The sequence below is a fragment of the Sciurus carolinensis genome, chromosome 11 (assembly GCF_902686445.1).
Source record: "Sciurus carolinensis chromosome 11, mSciCar1.2, whole genome shotgun sequence".
NCBI lineage: Eukaryota > Metazoa > Chordata > Mammalia > Rodentia > Sciuridae > Sciurus > Sciurus carolinensis.
In genome coordinates this window covers 42,559,146-42,575,917 of record NC_062223.1, presented here as the reverse complement: position 1 = coordinate 42,575,917, position 16,772 = coordinate 42,559,146, and the positions used below count along the sequence as shown (strand labels likewise).

Genomic DNA, 16,772 nt, shown 5'->3' with positions numbered 1-16,772 from the left:
TGGATAAATTCTCCACCTTTAATATAACTTACTTCTATGATATATAGGTACATCCCTAAAAAATCAGAGTATTATGAAATTCAGCTGAGAGACAACACTTAAAATGATAACAATAACAGCAAAAGCAGATGCCTTTCTAACTACTTGATTTCTCTGAAAAATAATAGTATAGGAATTTTTCAGTGCCCACCTGCACTCTATTTTTTATGCTTTGCGAAAGACAAGCAATCTTTTCTAAAGACACATAGGTTCCACTGACCCCACGCTCTCCTCACTTGGTAACTGTAACACTCACTCACATGTTTCTCAGTTAAACTCAGTTATCTCATTGGAATTGCTAATCAAATATCCCTTGAGGTACTTTAAGGTGTTGGAAATCTTGAACTTATTAAGGATCGATGGCGGTAACTTCACAGAAAGAAAGCCATAGCCCTTCAGTGTTAAAAACAAGAGTCATTCAATCCATCTCCTCCTCCCAAGACTTGGAGTCCTGTGTGGCACCCCTGTCTCAAGGTCACCGGACCAAATCCTGAATACCTCTTCTGTTCCCAGTCCCTCTACCCAACATCTCCTATTCAATCAGTTGTATTTTTAGCCTATGAATGAATGAACTCCTTGCTTGGGGAGACCAGATATTATAGACTTGTGATATAATAAAGACTAAATATTTGATTTTAGTCCCAGGTTCCTGGCACACAGCTCCTAAAGTCCTTGGAATCCCACTGTAGTGATAAGAGTCACCAGTTTGGATATGATAACTGGTTTGTATGCTAATGAAGTGACTGGTGGCTGGAGGTCTGCAGATAGTTTCAGAATGCAGACTGGTCACCAGAAAGACCAAGGACTGAAACTTTCAACCCCACCCCAAATTCTCCAGGTAAGAGAGAAGGGATAAATATTGGGTTAGTCAGTCACCAATGGCCAATGATTTAATCAATTGTGCCTATGTGTTGAAACCTCCAAAACAAAACAAAACAAAAAATCCCTAAACCACAGGCTTGAGGGGCTTCTAGATGGGCGAGCAACCAAAAGATCTGCTCACTTCCCCTCCCTTGTCCTGCGTATCTCTCCTTGACTGTTCCTGAGTTGTATCCTTTGTACTCAACTAACAAACACAGGTAAAGCATTTCAATTCATTCTTTGAGCTGTTCTAGTGACTTATGGAACATGAGGAGAGGAGTCCTGGGAACCCCTGGTTTATAGCCTGTCCATCAGAAGACCAGAGTCAGCCCATGACTTTGAACTAGCATCTGAAGTGGGGATAGACTTGCGGGACTGAGCCCTGAATTTGTGGGATCTGATGCTAATTCCAGGTATCAAATGCCCATGTGAAACTGAGTTGTAGGATACCTTTCTGGTGTTGGGGGAAAAAAAATCCCATGCACTTATAGTCGGAAGTAGAGCAAGTTAAAAAAAAAAAAAAAAAGTTGAATGGTTAAAATCACATGAGAGAAAAATCTTGGAACAGCCCTTCACAAATACACACTCATATGACCAAAGACAGCTAGGAGCTACTTTCTAATCTTATCACCTGTGGTTTTAAGAGAGAAATTAGCAAACATACCTCTTGGTATGCACCAAGCAACTTAATTTGCACCGTCATGAGGCTGATGAAAACCCAGCCCAAGTTCAGCGGACTCGAAAGAACACAGCAGTGCAATTCCAAGAATGACCATCACCATTACAGGGAACCTTCCATGTCCAGGAACTCTGCTGAGAGCTTCACACATATCTTGCTGAATTCCTTCCAAAATTATATCAGGTATATGATATCATCAATATTTAACAAATAAACTGAGTTTCAAGGAGGCCAATTAACTTCTCTGAAGTCATATAGCTAGTGAATGACAGAACAGAAAGTGTTTGGGTCTTCTGAGTATACACATCCTTTCAATCGCTGTGCAACACTGCCTTTCAGAAGCCGTTTTATGCCAAGTACCTCATTACAGGAACATTCTGGTGCACTGCAAAAGGGCACATAGTCTCAAGGTCATCTCATCTTTACCATGTTCACAGTCACCATTCACACTATTTCATACATGTGTGGCTTCACTGTAGAATGAACTACACCTTTTTTGTGATTCAGTGTAAAATGAAATCTCAAGGCCTCTTGTTATTAAAAGTTCCAACAAGGCAGCAGCCAAACATTAAATCACAGACTGCCAAAGTCACAAGCCCATGAAGCCAGTCCTGTGTTCCATGTGTTCCTATGTTTATGTCCAAATAATCTAAGACTGTCTCGAAGGAGAAACCAGAAACTCTTCTGGTAAAGAACTCGTCCAGTAAGCTCTTCAACAAATAGCCTGTGATCCCGTGACGTAAGAACCTCAAAGTTTAATTTTTAAATGCCTCCTGGTGAGGCACTGAAACCACAGCTGAGCAGAATCATGATTTCTCTGCTCCCTGAAAATGAACATGCCATGATCTCCCTGGCCTGCCTTAGCAGGTTAGCTCAAGGCGAAGAGAAAAGACGCTTTCAGACAAACATATGGACACATAGCTCAACGCCAGAATCCTGGGGGAGAGTGTCCTTTAACAACAACACTGCATTTTCCTCCTATTTTCATTTGTTGCCAATTGGATTGAAACACAAGCTAGACTTCTGGGGTGGCGGGTTGGTCATTTTGAAAAGAATATCTGTTTTCATGCTTCCATTCCTGTGTTTATTCTGGGGCCTTTCCAACCCTTTCATACTGTTCTCTTTAATCCCTAAGTACCTTTCCCTCCTGCTTTTAAAGGCCCCCCCCCATCTATCCCATGGTTGTCCCTTCACCTTCAGAAGTTTGTCAGTAACCCAGATGAAACCAGTTAGGACGTACCTGAACTCCAGAACCAGCAAATCTTGCTCCAATCCTGCTGCTGACAACCAGGGAAAGCCCAGAAGAAGGAGGAGGACAAGGCTGAGGAAGAGGTTCCAGGGCTAGGGTAGTGAAGGGTGACTGGACGTGCTGTCTATGCACGTCCAGCCTCACTTGGCCCAGGTGTCCCAGTGTGGCCTTGGCTTCCAGAGAGCTCTGGGCATCTGGTTGATTTAACAACTCCAGGTCACTTGGAATGTAAATAATCAGAGTGGTAGGGCTTCCCTTCTTAAAATTCCAGGCAACAGCTGGAGCTGGTCTGGGAAAGGGCGATTCACCCTCTGGCTCCTGCTTAGGAGCTGCAGGAAAATCCCCATTGCCCAGCTGCCGGTAGACTGTGGCTCTACCGCGCCCCCTGCTGGAAAAGCTGGTTAGGCCTTTCCGATTGCTGAATGATTGCCAATGTATTGTGTTGAGACCTGGAGCCCATGGAGGGTCTTCAGAGGGAGAGAGAAAGCAAAAGAAGTAAAAGCAAAATCGTGTGTGCCGTCACTCTCACAACTGCCAATGGCATCGATAACTGAGGAGACTAGATTATGCAGAATCTCAGTTTTGATTCTACTTTTTCTTCAAAAATACCCATGTGAGTGTCTGGGTTCTCAATCTAGGAAAACTGGTTCATAAGCTCAGGAAGTGAGTGTCATACCCTGGCCCTTCCTCGCTTGACAGGACACACACAGTAAGGGCCTCACAATCCAGAAGGAGGATGTCTGACATTGTTTTTATCCTCTCATCCCAACAGGACCCAACAAATACATCCCCAGACATGTCCAGTCACCAGAAAATTGCAAGAAAAAAAAATTCCCTTCTTTAAAAACTAGAAATATCTCTCATTTTTATTTAGTTTACCAGAAAACACACATACCAACTACCAGACATTATTCCTAGACCTAAAGAAAGTCACAGTAAGGGGACTCTATTGGGAATTATTAAATACACTAAGAATCTCTTTAATCGTTAAAAGCAAAGATTTAAAAACAATGTTGTCAGCTCCTGGCAACTTTTCTTCTTCTAAATCAGTTTTATAAGTAGTTAAACTGTCAAGTCCTGGGTTTTATTCACTGATGCCAAGTAAAAATCATCTTTGACTTAGATCCCATCTTTGTATTTGAATGTCAAATTCATTCCAGGGTCTCGTTTATTTATTTATTTATTACAAAGAACAAGGAAAATAAATAGAGAAAGATGCTTCTGGGAGGAGACAGGTGGTCTTGGGAAGGATGGAGGGCTCAAAGATGCCCACCTAATTGATCACCCTTCATTGTATTTTAAAAGAACCACAGGTATAGGAGCTGGTGATCTTTCTCAGGCAGCAGGATGGGGACATGATGGATTATGACAACTGCAGGTTTGGCTTCATAAGAAGAGCTGCCACCAACCGATTGTTCTTAAAACTTCCTTGAATCCTGTTAACAATTAGCAATCAAAAAGCTGGTTACTGACTGTTGGGCAGGATGTTCCACTGGCCACCAGAATCTTATAAAGATGACCATGTCCCCAAAAGCAACAGAATATATTTTCTCAACCTTGGTCATAGTGCCCAATTAAACCCGTTCCCTCTGTCCTCTCTTGAGCCCTTGTATGTCTCTTTCCCAAAGTAGACAATTCAATCACACTAACATTCATTGTAACACTGACAATAAGTTGAGGCACAAATAAATTACCATAGTCCTGACCTTCGGAGAGATACCAGGACAGGGAACAGACACAAAAATATGAGCACACTCTATTCTAATGAAGTACTGAAAGAGAGGTCTGAACAAAGCGTAATGGGGACAAACTCCCTGGAAGAGGCCCAGCTCAAATGTCACCTCTTTTGAGACTCCATCCCTGCTTCCCTAGGCTGATGGGCTGAGAATTCAATTGAGTGAGTACAGCGTGTTGGATGGGGGTTGGGGCGCTGCCATGACGAACTGGCCCTCAATGTGCTCACATTCCAGAGAGGGAGGAGAAGAATAAGAGGATAAACTAGCAAAGTATTTAAAAGTTGTCACTGATGCAAATAAGGGGAATGAGTTAGGACCAGGAAAGGGAGACCTAAATGGGAGTGGGGAAAAGAAGTCCTCTCTGGAAAATGACATGTAAGTTGAGAACAAAAGGATGTTGTGATGAGAAGACACTGGCAGCTGCAGAACCGTGAGAGATGGGAACAGGAGTGATCCAGGAAAGACAGCAGGCCCCCAGCTGGGTGAGACCATGGGGCTTTTGAAGAACTAAAAGGTAAGAAGCCATGTGGTTTCCAAGAGAGCAAAATGGTCATGGATTAATCAATTTTAAGGCCACCATTGGAGCTACTGGAGACCTCGATTAGGCCATAGGATCTATCGATCTGGAGGTAAAAAAGAGATCTGAGATAGAAATGTACGATGTTATCAGGACACATGTGGGGTGTAAATGCCCGGGAAGGGATCCAAAGTGGACACGGAGACCAAAAGGAGATTGAGAGAAAGACAGTCCAGTGAAGTTCCACCAGCTACATAACAACACAAAAGAAGGGTTAAAGGGAGATCGGAAGAATTCCAGCCAGGGAGACCAGGAAGCCTGTGGAAGGTGAATCTTAAATAGCAACCACCACGGAACAATACCCAACTCTAGCTTGCCATCTCATGGGACTAGAGAGAAGTAAGAAGAGTGGGCTGCCCCTCTGTCACTCTGTGGATCAGCAGCATTGACAGCGTGAATCTGGCAGTCTGAGCAGGTGACCTTTCCCTCCCTCTGCACTCTGAGTTGTTCTTCCCAACACAGTGGGATCAAAGAGGAAGACTACAAGAAGCTTTGGCCAAGTGCTCCCCAGACCACCATGCCCTTCCCTTCAGGAACCTCCAAAGCAAACAATGAATTACCTCTGGTTCCAATTCCCTCCTTCATCAGCATCTTCCACAGAGTATTCAAGACATCCATTTTATTAATCCAGCCTTCCCCTTAGCATATGAACATGCTTAGATCATACACACCCGAAAACTAAGACAAATAAGCAAAATGGAATCCTGCTGTCCCCTGTATCTAATTTCCTATTCCCATCTTGCCCTCGACTACTTGAGTCCTAGGGAATGTGCCTGATCGAATTATGTTATACACATGTACAAATATGGCATGATGAATCCCATTATTATGTACAATTATAATGCACCAATAAAAATAAAATTAAAAAACAATTCATATTCATCTTGTCTCCACCCACTTCTGAATCTACACAAACATGGTGACAGAAGCTGACACTGCTCTGAGAAAGGCCAACGGTGACCTTAAAATTGATGAATCCAATGACCACTTTGCAACACATACATTATTTATTCTCTCTATATCCTGTGACACTGTCAGCCACTCCGGGATACCTGCTCTCTTCTGACTCCCCTCCCTACATCTCGGTGTGCACATCCTGACTCACCTCCCTCTGCTCAGCTTTATGGCCGTAAAGCTCCCAGGATCCTTCCCTCAGCCCAGTTTTTTCTTCTAGCTTCATGATTTGTCTGAGTGAGCTCTTTACCTCTAAAGTTATAACTACCACTCCATGAAGACCCCATGAGGCAGGGGTGCCAGAGAGGACTCCAAGTCTTGGGAGGAGGAGATGGATTGAATGGCTCTCGTTTTTAACACTGAAGGGCTATGGCTTTCTTTCTGTGTGCATCTCCACCTCACATCCCACATACACAAAAATCCCAACCCAGCCTGCTGAACCAAATCCACTATCTTCTTCTTCTTCAAGTGTGCCATTTTGCTCCTGAATTCTTTTTCTGTACTCACCTCACCCCACTTTACTTAAGCCAGCAACCTGAGAGACAGCATTAGGACCTCCCTCCCACTCACCCCACATGTTGTTGGTCATTGAATCCTTCTAATACCCCTAAGATCTTGCAGCTAAATTATTGCTACTATCTTCTGAGTGTCTCCACCTCATCCTCCCTCTAGCCCGTATTCCACCCAACATCTTCATAATAATGAAGACTCAGGGGTAACTTAAATACCAATCAAGGGCTGGTTAAATCAAGTATTACATAATCATACATGTTTTTGTGTTATATATTTTACATATGTATAAACATTTATTTATATGTATATTATATATATATATATACACACACCACATGCTTATTATATACATGGAAATATTCAGTGAAAGGCAAAGTATTACAGTAGTCTGTATTGGATGATCCAATTTGCTTATTAAGATTACAATCTTTGGGCTGGGGAGATAGCTCAGCTGGTAGAGTGCTTTTGAGTTCCATCCCCAGTACTGCGGAAAAAAAAAAAAAAGATTACAATGTTTCCATGTGCTTAGAAAAATATTTCAAAGGGCAGATAAAACATGAACAGGATTTCAGAACAGGATCTGGGGAGTCTCTATGTGTGTGTGTGTGTGTTTGGTACTGGGGATGGAACCCAGGCATATTCTACCACTGATCTATGTCCCCAGCTCTTGTTTCAAATTTTTATTTACTTATTTATTTATTATATTTTGAGACAGGGACTTGCTAGGCTGCCAAAGTTGACCTCAAACTTGTGATCTTCCTGCCTCAGCTTCCAGAGTCACTGGGATTACAAGTGTGCACCACTGCCCACAGCAGAAGTCTTTTACTTCTCTGTGCCATTCCATAATGTAAGAGGTTTATATTTTTATTTTAAATAATGTCATGTTTTTGTGTTATGGGAAGAGCCATTGGTCTAAAAGACATAAAATTAAAATTTTTGTTAAAAACAATTTTGACACTGTATAAAAATATCCTTTAGACTTCTTTAGTTGGTTGACAGTTACATTTTATGTGCAAAATGCATTTTCTAAATATGACTAAAAATAATCAATAATATCTTTATCCAAATACTGAAAATATGCATAATATTTATCTGCCAAAATAAATAACAGATTTCAATTATTTAAAATGGGTGAAGAAGAAAGGAAAGAAAAGAAATTTTTAATGAAACTTTATCTTCTAATCCTCTAACTGAGCCTCTTGAATTATGTTGTGCTAATAAAAATACAAACAATGGTAATCAGTGACCTGGTCTCAGAAAGCAGACTCAAGGGACATGAGAAAATGAGGTGAAAGAACTTACAGAAGTATAATCTACAAGGTCTTGGATTAAGTGTAAAAGTGTTCTTTCATCTCTGAGCATACCTTAATATTAACCAATGAAATAGAGCAGAGAGATGTCAACAGACAAGAACCTTTGGCCAAAGGTTGACAGAATGTCTGACTTCTTCAATCAATGGATGTTCCAGAAAGGAACATCTAGTCATTGCCCACCTTCCCCCCAGGTAAGAAATCCATGGGAAATAGTACTGGAATATAAATACAGCTGGAATATAAAAACAGGTGCTGTGAACACTGGAAGTATCAATAATAGCTATGGTCTGATTTCCTCATATTTCTCTGTTGAACTTTCTGACTCCTTCCATTAATTCTATCACTCTAGATAGAAATCAGATCAACATAGAGTTGACTTTCCTCACTAAGGTAGAAACCATCTTCCCATTTCGACCAGTCATCCTTAGAAGGACTGAAGCAGAGAAAAGGGCTTCTCTCACCTGTCCTTGCTGGCTTTGTGGGTCATGACTAAACTGGAAGAAGATGGTGACTCCTAATTCTTCCCATTCTTGCCCATGAGAATCCACTTCCCTTTCCATTTTCTCCATACAACCCCCTCATTTTAAGGCATAGCCTTGTTTATTTATGTATGTATAACTGACAGATAGTTCTATGTATTTATGGCATACAACACAATGTCTCAATACATGTTTACACTGTGGAATAGCCAAATCAAGCTAATTAACATATCACTACCTTGAACACTTTGTGTGTGTGTGTGCATGTGTGTGATAACAACACTTAATATATACTCTTTAGCAATGCTCAAGTATACAACATGTTATTATTAACTATAATCCCCATGTTGTACAATAGACCTCTGAAATTTTCTCTTCCTAACTGAAAATTTGTATCCTTTAAACCAGAAAGTACAGCACTTTGTTACAGATGGTAACTTTGTAGAGGTCTGATAGTCAGATGGAAGGCAATTGTTTTCAGTTATCTTGTTGAATTGCAAACACTGAATTTGGAGTCTATGGTAGATGGTGTGGTAGGCTGCCCAGAACCTTAGACCTTCACACTTAGGACAGAAGGATTAATTGACTTCCATGTTGGGAGTGTTGATGAGTGACAGCTCTTAACTATATCCCTCTCCAAAACCTTGCTCTATACTCACTCCGGCCATGGCCCCTGCCTGAGCAGAGCTGCATCCAGTGGCTGGTAAACACAAGGGTAGAAAGGCCACAGATCTTTCTCCCGCTAGGCACCGTTCTGAAGAACCATTCTTCCTACGGATCTCACTGTGGGTGGCTTGTGGCCTTTGTTGTGACTGCCCACTCCTGCTTCCTTGGCTCCTTCACAGCAATTTATGCCAAGCACATAAACTTTCAATACATTTCATACACATAAGTCTCCATTTCAGAATCAAGTTTCCTGGGACCGACCAGCCACAATGCCCCAAACCCAATGAATCAATGTTTGTAAAAAAAAAAAAAAATTCAAATCTGAATGTTCTCAGACAGATAGATAAACTCCAGCAAATGATTAGCCCTTCATTTGAAATGTTAGCAATTAATCATGATCCAGAACTCAATGATTCTTTCAGTGCTATAATTCCATGATGATTTTACAAATGTGTGCTGATTGATGTCTTTGAATTCCAGAAAGACACTGCGGAAATAGATTGTCTATGATTGCACTACTCTCTAATCCATTCTTAGAAATTAGTCCAATATTTATTTCTGACACTTTTTCTAGGCCATATGTTGCATATAAATATAAAAAATAATAGCTGCCCAGGGGAGCATCAGTCCCTATAGGGTATTCCAGGTGAGTTCTGCCAGTCTATACCCATCCATTTCACCCTTAAACAGTTGTATCCAGCTGTGTAAGTTCAAGTTGACTTCCATCCACTCTTCCAATGAAGCTGGCTATCAGATTCCAACTGTCCTTTTAAGTAAAGACTGATATAAAAAGAGAAAACCAGTTTGGTCTGTAACAGTGGATTTTCCCTGTTGCCAATAGAGAAGAACACTTCTATCTGTCTCTTTTTCATTATCCTCCTTCATTCACTGCTGATCCTTCCATCTGAAATCTATCATACTGAGGTATGACAATCACTCTCCATTGCCTAAATTTACTCCCACTTTCTTTTTTTTTTTTTTTTTTTTTTTTTTTGGTGGCATTTTCTTTTAAATGACCCATCTCCATTCAAAGATTAACTTCCTTCTGTGGCCTTTGCTTTCTGTCTTGTGTGTCACCTCTTAAATTCATCACACCCTTTTCTCACCAGGGACCCTGGGTTATCTTGCCTTCCCTGATCAAAATGATTGGAGGTACTCACTGGAGCAAAAACAAAACAGAAAAATAAATAAGTAAATAAAGAAAGGGTTTGTGGAAGTTTAAGGAAATGAGGATAAGTTGCAAAATGTTCACAATATGAATGAAGCACTGTAGAAGCAGATGACACAGAAAAGTATAGAACCAGCGATGGCATGAGACCAAAACATCTCTAGGTTTCTTTTTCCCCATCTGTATAAAGAGAAAAATATTCCCCAGGAGTTTTTCCAAGGACTGAATATCACATATGTGTAGTTACATATACATATCACATAAATGGTTCTATTTCTATCTGTGTATGGTGATAGTTATGAACACTGTGGATATATGGTGATTATCTTACTATTACCAACTTGTATATTTGGTGGAGAAACCTTTTTTTTTTTTTTTTTAATCAAAAAAATGCTGTGGAAACTGGAATTTCCTCAAAATGTCCACAGAGTCAGACCACCAGTGCTGACATTTACTGCTCCCTGTTGGTGATCAGCAAAATGTGCTACTCTCCAAAAGACAAATATGGCCTCTGAAAGATTTCTTCCTCAACTCAAAAGGTATCCCTAGGTCATCACTGTTTGCATCTGTTGCAAAACAAACAATATCAGCCCGACTCCCAGAAAGACCGGGTCAGTAGCTGTTTCAGGAGAATGGGTAAGTTAAATCACAACCCTGAACAACTCCACTTGAAGACTGCAAAAGAAAAAATAAATTCCAGGGATGGCTATATGCTCAGCCACAGTTGCCACCAAGAAGCACATACCCAACAAGTCAATATGCCAAAGAATATTGTGGTCAGACCCTAGGCTGTTTAAAAACACTCCATCAAGATGAGACAGACTATTAGCTTCCTGACAATCAATAATTACAAAAGAACACTCTATTAAGAACAACCCACAGCAAAGATAAAGGAAATAACAAGAAGTGGTTCCAGGGTTACAAAGAAAAAGTTGCATAAATTGCTTTTCATTACCTAGAAATGGAGTTTTGAATAAGTCTTTCAATCCAAAACCATTAGGCAGTGGCTTACCCTCAGAACAGAATCCAAGTTCTCAGTCTCTCAAGAGGTGCCTTGGAGAGATAGCGGATTAAATAAATAACATGATTCGAGTGGTCCCACAAGGACTGTGTCCTACCTGGAAAGTATGGGCCATGCCTCAGGACATAACCACTCCTTAGTCCCTGCTACCTGCTGACCTGTGGAACTAAAGAAGAGCCATGGCCAATGGTTAGGGACATGGCTCCAGGAGCCAGAGTCCCAGAGTTTAAGGCCAGACTCTGCCACTTACTGGCTGTGAAATCTTGGGTAAGCTACTTAATCATTCTGTGCCTCAGTTTCTGTTCCTGTAAAATGGGACTAATAATAGCACTTGCCGTTTGCTGGGATTAAATAAATTAATGCATGCAGTATACTTTAAAAACGTCTGGGCTATAATTACTCAATAAATACTACTAAGACAAACAGGCAGGTTCTTAGTCATCAGTTTTTCCAATTTTTGAGAGAATCCAGAATCAGAATTTTCTTTTTAAGTGAAATATGTTTAAGATAGGCAAATCATTTGAACATTTTCAAAATCCTACAGTCCACAGGAGCCCACCACCAATGCTGTCCACAGAGCAAAGCTTGGAGTGGGGACAGACAGGTCTCAGCCCCACTTCCAACTCTGTCACCAGCAATGGGATTCCAAGAGCACAGTGGCTGGGAATCAGGAGTAGCAGGAGCACATGATGGAAATGCCAAATTACAAACAGCCAGTGACAGATGGCCCTCCTGGCCAAATGTAACAGAAGACAGTGCTCTCCATGATTTAAATGAAGTCTATAATATACAAGGGAGCAGGGGGACAATGTCTCCATCTTTGTCCCCATGGACTTCATTCAAGGTCTTTAGCATTCACCATCATCCACCCTAGAGAGAACCCAATTTGACACAGATCAAGTCTATGTGCCAAAATGGTGTTCATTTCCCCCATTCCATTTTCAAAGGACAGTCCTTGCTCAACAAGTCTATAATCCAAAGCAGCTGGCGAGGTTACAGAAACACCAGACAGTAGGTCAGCAGACAGCAGTTGCAGCTGCCCATCTAAGTGAGACATTAAATAAATAAATGAGAGGGAAATGAGTAAATATCAACATTGTTGAAAAAACACCTTGAACACACACACACACACACACACACACAGACAGAACTAAGAAAATGAGGTATTCTCTTTAAAAGATTAAGAGTCTACCCTTCATTCTCCATCAATACTGTTGATCCATTGTCTTTTCTGTCATTAGCCAAACAGACAGGTTTATAACTCAGTGCCAGTTCTTTTCTATTCTACTAGTGAATATGCAGCCCATCTGCCTCCAATCAATGATGAGGCACATGGAGATGGAGCAATGAGATATTTTTAAATGCTCCCTTAATTAATTCATTCCAAGGACTTGGCGCTTGGAGTATTGCAGGGTGAGGGGTGGGCAGAGGGAGGAGAGAGCAAGCTCACAATCCTGGTAAATAAAGAGATTTGCCATAATCTGGATTCTAAAACCCTTTCTATAAAGCATCCTGTCTGCCCCCAACAAGCTGTTAAGGGCATGGAAGCAAAGATTGCAAGCAAGATGATGTCTGGCATTTGTTAAAAATTTTTTTTCAGACTGTGAGGACAAGTTCTTAAAATGCAAACAAAACTAAAATTTTGTCTTGAGAATGATGTCTACAATTGCTAGAGGATTTTAAATTATTAGTGCTTTATTAGATTAAAATAATTACAGCAGGTGACTGAAATAAAGAGGAGATTTGGTTCATTCTGAGAGCAAGCCAGTTCAATAAGGAAGAAAATTCAATATGGAAAACAATTTAGTTTTCCTGTAAAAGGAGGAAAACCAGACATCTGGGCATTGTGTGGATACAGCCATGGGGGAAAGGTCGGGAGGGAATTTTCATTGAAATCAACCTGTGTTGAGCTTCAAACTGTGAAAGAGATTTGCAATTCTGGAACTGTAGGATTTATGGCATACTGACCCAGAAATCACACACTTAGCTATCAAATGTTGCTTATTTTTGCAGCCAGAGTGTCATCTCTTGAGGACTTTTCCTGGTCTGACACATCTCTTAAAGCCAAAGCCAAGAGGAAGACATCTAACTGTGTTGCACAAAAGAGGAAGAAAAGCAACTATCACTGTTAAAGTGCAGACCTGTGTTTTGGTTTTTAATAACCTGGTGTTTCCACTTTGCAAGATTCATTTGGATTTGGAAATTATTTCTTGAGAATTAAGCTTTTGATTGCTCACAAGAGACTGTCTTGATAAACATGAAATGATTTTCTCATACCTCTACTAATAACTGTTTTACCCAAGGAGGCTGATTTCTATATTTCTGAAATGAGAATGAAATTCCAGTGCAGCCTGAGGCATACAATAAGCAAACCCCTCTAGACCTGAAGCCCTATGCCCTCTATTTACCCTCCAATTAGTCCACTCCATGGGCTCTTCCTCCAGCTGACCTCAACTTCATTCCCCAGGGGAAAAGGGAGAAAGCAATTGTTATATTTTGTTTTCGTTTGCTTGAAATAATAAATTCAGGGGTCTCCTCTGCCAGGGTCTTTGCTGTCAGCAGTTTTCTGTTTCACTTGCTCTCTGAATCAAACTGAAACCCAAGCCCTTATGACTGGCTTTCGCCCTGACCCCTTGGCTCCTGGGAGCTGATCAGAAGACAGATTGCCTTGAGTCTCTGATATATGTGGTGACCTAGCTGTCCCCCACTCCTAAGAACGTATTTCTAAAATGCCTGTCTCTTCAGCATCTGAACACTCCACCCAGTCAATAAAGGCTCAAGACTGTCTGCCACCAAGTACTTGTAATCTCTTTGCAATTTGGTTCAGGGACCTAAAAGCCATCTCAGTAATTCTAACCATGACAGGAGACTCAGAGGAAAAAAAAAAAAAAATAAGGTTCAACTATCAAATCAGACCATGCTGTGTAGGAAAGCACTTCTCAGTGCCTGAGAACTATCATCAGAGTCCAAAGAGTCCCCGTGAGTTTTTACAGACACCAGATGCTAAAAATCTCAATTTCAAATAATCAGAAAACTTGAATTACCAGACAGTGGTGAGGATGTTTCCCAAAAGACAAAGAGCAAGTACAAGTTATAAAAAGAATATTCTACAAGACAACTTGCAGGGCATGTATGCCAAAGATTTGAGAGAAAGCCAATAATCGGCACAGTCATGCCTATACACTCTTCAATGAAAACATTTGAAGACAGTATTCCAGGTGATAACCTCAAAGCTCTCCCATGTCCTGGAATCTTCCTGGAAAGATGGCATTGTATTCCATATAGTTTTGTTCTATTTTCTTTGAACTGCCTACTTCATAGAGTTATTGGAAGAATCAAATAAGATGATGCATGTGAATGATCTTTGAAAGTGGAGTGATACACATGAGATGTCACTACTGCTTCTAATAAGTCTTTAAAATTTAGTAATCAACATATGTTATTGATGGCAACTACATCAACATGTAAGTGTTAACCAGAAATGTCAGTTTACCATACTGCCTCATTCCCCAGGCATTCTGGGTTAGAGTTGAACTGAAAATACATAAATTGAAAGCATATAATTATATTGCTATTTTCGCATCCTTCTCAGCAATGTGTGTTTCAAGGAAACAGCTTTAATATTGTTAGAGGGCAAAAGCTAACAAAGGAGGCCAGCCCAGGGATTCTTCCTGAATTTTCCCTTATAAAGTGCATTAACCAAATATATCAGGAGGAGGAAAGAATTGCATCACGCCTCATGAACAATTTAGTACTGAAAGTCCTCTGCAGGAACCAACCTTCTATAAGCCAGTTTCTTGTCTGTTTATGTCTGTTTCCCCTCCCCCACTACCAGAGAGCCTCGTATGTATGTTCTAATAAGAAGGAAATGCTCCTGGAAGAAAACAGAAGGACTTTGAGAATGTCTCCTACTGATCAGTTACTGCTGCTGAATAATAGTGGATCATAGATCTTTCTACATATGTTTTCCAGCCTTTCAGATTTTTTTTCAATTCTTTCACTTCTTACATACAAAAAGTACCTTTGGCCAATCTTTTCTTAACTATGCACAAAGCATAAAGACAGCATTTGTTGAATGTCATTTTTTAATACTAAAAATCACTTCTGCTCTAAGTTGAATGTCCAATCATTTGGCAGCTCTCACTTAAGACATAGGTGAGATAAACACCCTTAGTTTGGGGAGTTCTGTTGCTGTCCTAACCTCTACCCCCTCTATCTGACCATCAAAACTAGAAGAGAGCAGGATTCAGAAGAGTACCATCATTCATCCTTTTCACAGATAGTTTCCAACCTGACCTTTAGAAGAAGGGGTAAGTCTAGAGGGACTCTGGAGGCAGCCAGAAATGCCTTCATAGCTTTTCTAATATGAAAACCTTTTAAATTAAACATAGGGAGGTACTGATGTTGAATGATACAGGTTCTTAATATTTAATTCTAGAAATCTATTTTAGCACAAGATACCACCCTTCTTGAACACAGGTGTCTTTCTAAAGCATCTTTTTAGCAAAATAATAATGATGATGATGAGAATAATAATAATAACTCCATGCTGTTAAACCCTTAGGGAAAAAAGAAAGAAAAAATGTCATACCATGACAAGATGCCAGACCCCTTTGGAACAATTCCAAGGGACAGAAAAAGGATGAATTCCTTCCCCTGGACACCAACTGACAGTTTTAGAAATATTTTTGCTTTGTTGGAGTCTAGAGATCTGTCTTGGGACACCAGCTTTTCACTTCTGCTCAGAGATCCACTCCTCCAAAAGGAGCTTGCCAAATTGGTTAGATTTATTTTAGACACTGAAAAGGACCAGCACCAATGTCTTTTCTACTTGGGCCCAAAGGAGCCCCTGATATTTTCTTTTCACATAATGTGGATTCAGTGATCTCTTGTAAGTGGCAGGTACCATTTTCTGACTTAATCCAAGGACTGAGTTCCCCAATTAGTCTTTTGATTCCCACTTGGACTCCGGAAAACTTGAAAAGTTTCCTGGGAGATAAAGATTCAGGACCCTTCCTTTGACAGGCCCTTCTGTCCCTTGCAACCCCATCTCTCTCACGCAAAAGACAACTGTCCTTATTGATCATTGGAAGCTTTCTCCAGGCCACACGTAGCCTCAGGAGACAAGGAGAGACTCCAAGGCTGCAGGCAGAATAGAAAAACCAACATTGATCCCCAGAGAGTCTGAGGACTCCGGCCCTGCCCCAGACCACAGGTTTTCCCGCCTTCTCCCGGGAATCACCCAAATCTTTCCGCCCTTCCTTAGAGCTGGCCAGGGAGATTCCGCCATCCAGAGACAACCAGCGATCCGAGGGGCCCCAGCACCTCTGCCGAGACTGCAAATCTGGCGTTCAAGGCCACGCGCGCGGATCCTCGCCCCGCCCCGGTCCCGGTCCCGGCTCATTCATTACGGCTGGTCCCCACCTTCCAGCCCCAGTCGCGCTCCCCCGTCGCTTTCGCCCTTTGCCTGCCCAGGCAGTGTCTGCTCACACCGCGGCTGACCACTCACTGTTTTTA

At 41.1% G+C, this 16,772-nt stretch overlaps 1 protein-coding gene across 2 annotated transcripts in view; it reads right to left on the bottom strand.

Annotated features, from left to right (window-relative positions):
- The window catches only part of Slc1a2 (solute carrier family 1 member 2), a 146,687-nt gene that overhangs the window by 129,002 nt on the left and 913 nt on the right, over window positions 1-16,772 (bottom strand). Inside the window, exon 1 of one of the 2 annotated variants that reach the window (XM_047516940.1) lies at window positions 2,820-3,118. The exons of the other annotated variant lie outside the window; for it this stretch is intronic. The gene's annotated coding sequence lies outside the window, so the exon portion shown is untranslated. Of the gene's footprint in view, window positions 1-2,819; window positions 3,119-16,772 lie in introns of those variants that run through there. 2 annotated transcript variants of the gene reach the window in all.